Source organism: Calliopsis andreniformis, unplaced genomic scaffold (assembly GCF_051401765.1).
Source record: "Calliopsis andreniformis isolate RMS-2024a unplaced genomic scaffold, iyCalAndr_principal scaffold0004, whole genome shotgun sequence".
NCBI lineage: Eukaryota > Metazoa > Arthropoda > Insecta > Hymenoptera > Andrenidae > Calliopsis > Calliopsis andreniformis.
The window spans coordinates 21,496,266-21,503,284 of record NW_027480424.1 but is presented as its reverse complement, the minus strand read 5'-3'; positions in this window follow the sequence as shown (position 1 = coordinate 21,503,284).

Sequence of the window (7,019 nt, the reverse complement as noted above, 5' to 3'; positions counted from 1 at the left end):
TTCCACCAGATGGAATAGTTTGGGCCTAAGAAGTCAACGCCAGAAGCATAAAATACGATATAAATACAACAGATTTTCCATCGTATAAAACGAATAATTGCAACCAGTATGAAAGTTATGGTCATTTCTACGTTCCGGGCAACCTAGGCTTCACCCTAGGGCGTTGCTCCAACAGATTGAATATTCAGGGCCTTAGAAGTCAATGCCCGAAGCATAAAATACGATAAAGATGCAACAGTTTTTCCATCGTATAAAACGAATAATTGCAACCAGTGTGAAAGCTATGGTCATTTCTACATTCCGAGCAACCTAGGCTTCACTCTACGGCGGTGCTCCACCAGATCAAACACTTAGGGCCTAAGAAGTGAACGCCAGAAGCATAAAATACAATATAAATACAACAGTTTTTCCATCGTATAAAACGAATAATTGCAACCAGTATGAAACTTATGGTCCTTTCTACGTACCGGGCAACCTAGGCTTCACTCTAGGGCGTTGCTCTACCAGATCGAATAGGTAGGGCCCTAGAAGTCAACGCCCGAAGCATAAAATACAAAATAAATACAACAGTTTTTCCATCGTATAAAACGAATAATTGCTACCAGTGTGAAAGTTATGGTCATTTCTACTTTCCGGGCAACCTATGGCTTCACCCTAGGGAGTTGTTCCACCAGATGGAATAGTTAGGGCCTAAGAACTCAACGCCAGAAGCATAAAATACGATATAAATACACCAGCTTTTCCATCGTATAAAACAAATAATTGCAACCAGTTTGATAGTGATGGTCATTTCTACGTACCGGGCAACCTAGGCTTCACCCTAGTGCGTTGTACCACCAGATCGAATAGTTAGGGCCTAAGAACTCAACGCCAGAAGCATAAAATACGATAAAAATACACCCGCTTTTCCATCGTATAAAACAAATAATTGCAACCAGTTTGATAGTGATGGTCATTTCTACGTACCGGGCAACCTAGGCTTCACTCTAGGGCGTTGCTCCACCAGATCGAATAGTTAGGGCCTTAGAAGTCAACGCCCGAAGCATAAAATACAAAATAAATAATACAGTTTTTCCATCGTATAAAACGAAAAATTGCAAACAGTGTGAAAGATATGGACATTTATACGATCCGGGCTACCTAGGCTTCACTCTATGGCGTTCTTCCACCACATCGAATAGCAACGGCCTCAGAAGTCAACGTCAGAAGTTTAAATACAATATAAATATAACAGTTTTTCCATCTTATAAAACGAATAATAGCAACCAGTGTGAAAGTTATGGTCATTTCTACGTTCCGGGCAACCTAGGCTTCACTCTACGGCGGTGCTCCAACAGATCAAACAGTTAGGGCCTCAGAAGTCAACGCCAGAAGCTTAAATACAATATAAATATAACAGTTTTTCCATCGTATAAAACGAATAATAGCAACCAGTGTGAAAGTTATGGTCATTTCTACGTTCCGGGCAACCTAGGCTTCACTCTAGGGCGTTGCTCTACCAGATCGAATAGTTAGGGCCTTAGAAGTCATCGCCCGAAGCATAAAATATAAAATAAATAGAACAGTTTTTCCATCGTATAAAACGAATAATTGCTACCAGTGTGAAAGTTATGGTCCTTTCTACGTACCGGGCAACCTAGGCTTCACTCTAGGGCGTTGCTCTACCAGATCGAATAGGTAGGGCCCTAGAAGTCAACGCCCGAAGCATAAAATACAAAATAAATACAACAGCTTTTCCATCGTATAAAAGGAATAATTGCAAACAGTGTGAAAGTAATGGTCATTTCTACGTACCGGGCAACCTAGGCTTCACTCTAGGGCGTTGCTCCACCAGATCGAATAGTTAGGGCCTTAGAAGTCATCGCCCGAAGCATAAAATATAAAATAAATAGAACAGTTTTTCCATCGTATAAAACGAATAATTGCTACCAGTGTGAAAGTTATGGTCATTTCTGCTTTCCGGGCAACCTAGACTTCACCCTAGGGCGTTGTTCCACCAGATGGAATAGTTTGGGCCTAAGAAGTCAACGCCAGAAGCATAAAATACGATATAAATACAACAGATTTTCCATCGTATAAAACGAATAATTGCAACCAGTATGAAAGTTATGGTCATTTCTACGTTCCGGGCAACCTAGGCTTCACCCTAGGGCGTTGCTCCAACAGATTGAATATTCAGGGCCTTAGAAGTCAATGCCCGAAGCATAAAATACGATAAAGATGCAACAGTTTTTCCATCGTATAAAACGAATAATTGCAACCAGTGTGAAAGCTATGGTCATTTCTACATTCCGAGCAACCTAGGCTTCACTCTACGGCGGTGCTCCACCAGATCGAACACTTAGGGCCTAAGAAGTGAACGCCAGAAGCATACAATACAATATAAATACAACAGTTTTTCCATCGTATAAAACGAATAATTGCAACCAGTATGAAACTTATGGTCCTTTCTACGTACCGGGCAACCTAGGCTTCACTCTAGGGCGTTGCTCTACCAGATCGAATAGGTAGAGCCCTAGAAGTCAACGCCCGAAGCATAAAATACAAAATAAATACAACAGTTTTTCCATCGTATAAAACGAATAATTGCTACCAGTGTGAAAGTTATGGTCATTTCTACTTTCCGGGCAACCTAGGCTTCACCCTAGGGAGTTGTTCCACCAGATGGAATAGTTAGGGCCTAAGAACTCAACGCCAGAAGCATAAAATACGATATAAATACACCAGCTTTTCCATCGTATAAAACAAATAATTGCAACCAGTTTGATAGTGATGGTCATTTCTACGTACCGGGCAACCTAGGCTTCACCCTAGTGCGTTGTACCACCAGATCGAATAGTTAGGGCCTAAGAACTCAACGCCAGAAGCATAAAATACGATAAAAATACACCAGCTTTTCCATCGTATAAAACAAATAATTGCAACCAGTTTGATAGTGATGGTCATTTCTACGTACCGGGCAACCTAGGCTTCACTCTAGGGCGTTGCTCCACCAGATCGAATAGTTAGGGCCTTAGAAGTCAACGCCCGAAGCATAAAATACAAAATAAATAATACAGTTTTTCCATCGTATAAAACGAAAAATTGCAAACAGTGTGAAAGATATGGACATTTCTACGATCCGGGCTACCTAGGCTTCACTCTATGGCGTTCTTCCACCACATCGAATAGCAACGGCCTCAGAAGTCAACGTCAGAAGTTTAAATACAATATAAATATAACAGTTTTTCCATCTTATAAAACGAATAATAGCAACCAGTGTGAAAGTTATGGTCATTTCTACGTTCCGGGCAACCTAGGCTTCACTCTACGGCGGTGCTCCAACAGATCAAACAGTTAGGGCCTCAGAAGTCAACGCCAGAAGCTTAAACACAATATAAATATAACAGTTTTTCCATCGTATAAAACGAATAATAGCAACCAGTGTGAAAGTTATGGTCATTTCTACGTTCCGGGCAACCTAGGCTTCACTCTAGGGCGTTGCTCTACCAGATCGAATAGTTAGGGCCTTAGAAGTCATCGCCCGAAGCATAAAATATAAAATAAATAGAACAGTTTTTCCATCGTATAAAACGAATAATTGCTACCAGTGTGAAAGTTATGGTCATTTCTACTTTCCGGGCAACCTAGGCTTCACCCTAGGGAGTTGTTCCACCAGATGGAGTAGTTAGGGCCTAAGAACTCAACGCCAGAAGCATAAAATACGATATAAATACACCAGCTTTTCCATCGTATAAAACAAATAATTGCAACCAGTTTGATAGTGATGGTCATTTCTACGTACCGGGCAACCTAGGCTTCACTCTAGGGCGTTGCTCCACCAGATCGAATAGTTAGGGCCTTAGAAGTCAACGCCCGAAGCATAAAATACAAAATAAATACAACAGTTTTTCCATCGTATAAAACGAATAATTGCTACCAGTATGAAAGTTATGGTCATTTCTACGTTCCGGGCAACCTAGGCTTCACCCTAGGGCGTTGCTCCAACAGATTGAATATTCAGGGCCTTAGAAGTCAATGCCCGAAGCATAAAATACGATAAAGATGCAACAGTTTTTCCATCGTATAAAACGAATAATTGCAACCAGTGTGAAAGCTATGGTCATTTCTACATTCCGAGCAACCTAGGCTTCACTCTAGGGCGTTGCTCCACCAGACCGAATAGTTAGGTCCTTAGAAGTCAACGCCAGAAGAATAAAATACGATATAAATACAACAGCTTTTCCATCGTATAAAAGGAATAATTGCAAACAGTGTGAAAGTAATGGTCATTTCTACGTTCCGGGCAATCTAGGCTGCACTCTAGGGCGTTGCTCCACCAGATCGAATAGTTAGGGCCTTAGAAGTCAACGCCCGAAGCATAAAATACAAAATAAATAGAACGGTTTTTCCATTGTATAAAACGAATAATTGCTGCCAGTGTAAAAGTTATGGTCATTTCTACGTTCCGGGCAACCTAGGCGTCAGCCTAGTGCGTTGTACCACCAGATCGAATAGTTAGGGCCTAAGAAGTGATCGCCAGAAGCATAAAATACAATATAAATACAACAGTTTTTCCATCGTATAAAACGAATAATTGCAACCAGTATGAAACTTATGGTCCTTTCTACGTACCGGGCAACCTAGGCTTCACTCTAGGGCGTTGCTCTACCAGATCGAATAGTTAGGGCCTTAGAAGTCAACGCCCGAAGCATAAAATACAAAATAAATACAACAGTTTTTCCATCGTATAACACGAATAATTGCTACCAGTGTGAAAGTTATGGTCATTTCTACTTTCCGGGCAACCTAGGCTTCACCCTAGGGCGTTGTTCCACCAGATGGAATAGTTAGGGCCTAAGAAGTCAACGCCAGAAGCATAAAATACGATATAAATACAACAGCTTTTCCATCGTATAAAACAAATAATTGCAACCAGTTTGATAGTGATGGTCATTTCTACGTACCGGGCAACCTAGGCTTCACTCTAGGGCGTTGCTCCACCAGATCGAATAGTTAGGGCCTTAGAAGTCATCGCCCGAAGCATAAAATATAAAATAAATAGAACAGTTTTTCCATCGTATAAAGCGAATAATAGCAACCAGTGTGAAAGTTATGGTCATTTCTACGTTCCGGGCAACCTAGGCTTCACTCTACGCCGGTGCTCCACCAGATCAAACACTGAGGGCCTTAGAAGTCAACGCCAGAAGCATAAAATACGATATAAATACAACAGATTTTCCATCGTATAAAACGAATAATTGCAACCAGTATGAAAGTTATGGTCATTTCTACGTTCCGGGCAACCTAGGCTTCACCCTAGGGCGTTGCTCCAATAGATTGAATATTCAGGGCCTTAGAAGTCAATGCCCGAAGCATAAAATACGATAAAGATGCAACAGTTTTTCCATCGTATAAAACGAATAATTGCAACCCGTGTGAATGTGATGGTCATTTCTACGTTCCGGGCAATCTAGGCTGCACTCTAGGGCGTTGCTCCACCAGATCGAATAGTTAGGGCCTTAGAAGTCAACGCCCGAAGCATAAAATACAAAATAAATAAAACAGTTTTTCCATCGTATAAAACGAAAAATTGCAAACAATGTGAAAGATAGGGACATTTCTACGATCCGGGCTACCTAGGCTTCACTCTATGGCGTTCTTCCACCACATCGAATAGCAACGGCCTCAGAAGTCAACGTCAGAAGCTTAAATACAATATAAATATAACAGTTTTTCCATCTTATAAAACGAATAATAGCAACCAGTGTGAAAGTTATGGTCATTTCTACGTTCCGGGCAACCTAGGCTTCACTCTACGGCGGTGCTCCAACAGATCAAACAGTTAGGGCCTCAGAAGTCAACGCCAGAAGCTTAAATACAATATAAATATAACAGTTTTTCCATCGTATAAAACGAATAATAGCAACCAGTGTGAAAGTTATGGTCATTTCTACGTTCCGGGCAACCTAGGCTTCACTCTGCGGCGGTGCTCCACCAGATCAAACACTTAGGGCCTTAGAAGTCAACGCCCGAAGCATAAAATACAAAATAAATAGAACGGATTTTCCATTGTATAAAACGAATAATTGCTGCCATTGTAAAAGTTATGGTCATTTCTACGTTCCGGGCAACCTAGGCGTCACCCTAGTGCGTTGTACCACCAGATCGAATAGTTAGGGCCTAAGAAGTGAACGCCAGAAGCATAAAATACAAAATAAATAGAACAGTCTTTCCATCGCATAAAACGAATAATTGCAATCAGTGTGAATGTAATGGTCATTTATACGCTCCGGTCAACCTAGGCTTCACCCTAGTGCGTTGCTCCACCAGATCGAATAGTTATGGCCTTAGAAGTCAACGCCCGAAGCATAAAATACAATAAAGATACTACAGTTTTTCCATCGTATAATACGAATAATTGCAACCAGTGTGAAAGTGATGGTCATTTCTACGTTCCGGGCAAACGAGGCTTCACTCTAGGGCGTTGCTCCACCAGATCGAATAGTTAGGGCCTTAGAAGTCATCGCCCGAAGCATAAAATATAAAATAAATAGAACAGTTTTTCCATCGTATAAAACGAATAATTGCTACCAGTGTGAAAGTTATGGTCATTTCTACTTTCCGGGCAACCTAGGCTTCACCCTAGGGCGTTGCTCCAACAGATTGAATATTCAGGGCCTTAGAAGTCAATGCCCGAAGCTTAAAATACGATAAAGATGCAACAGTTTTTCCATCGTATAAAACGAATAATTGCAACCAGTGTGAAAGCTATGGTCATTTCTACATTCCGAGCAACCTAGGCTTCACTCTAGGGCGTTGCTCCACCAGACCGAATAGTTAGGTCCTTAGAAGTCAACGCCAGAAGAATAAAATACGATATAAATACAACAGCTTTTCCATCGTATAAAAGGAATAATTGCAAACAGTGTGAAAGTAATGGTCATTTCTACGTTCCGGGCAATCTAGGCTGCACTCTAGGGCGTTGCTCCACCAGATCGAATAGTTAGGGCCTTAGAAGTCAACGCCCGAAGCATAAA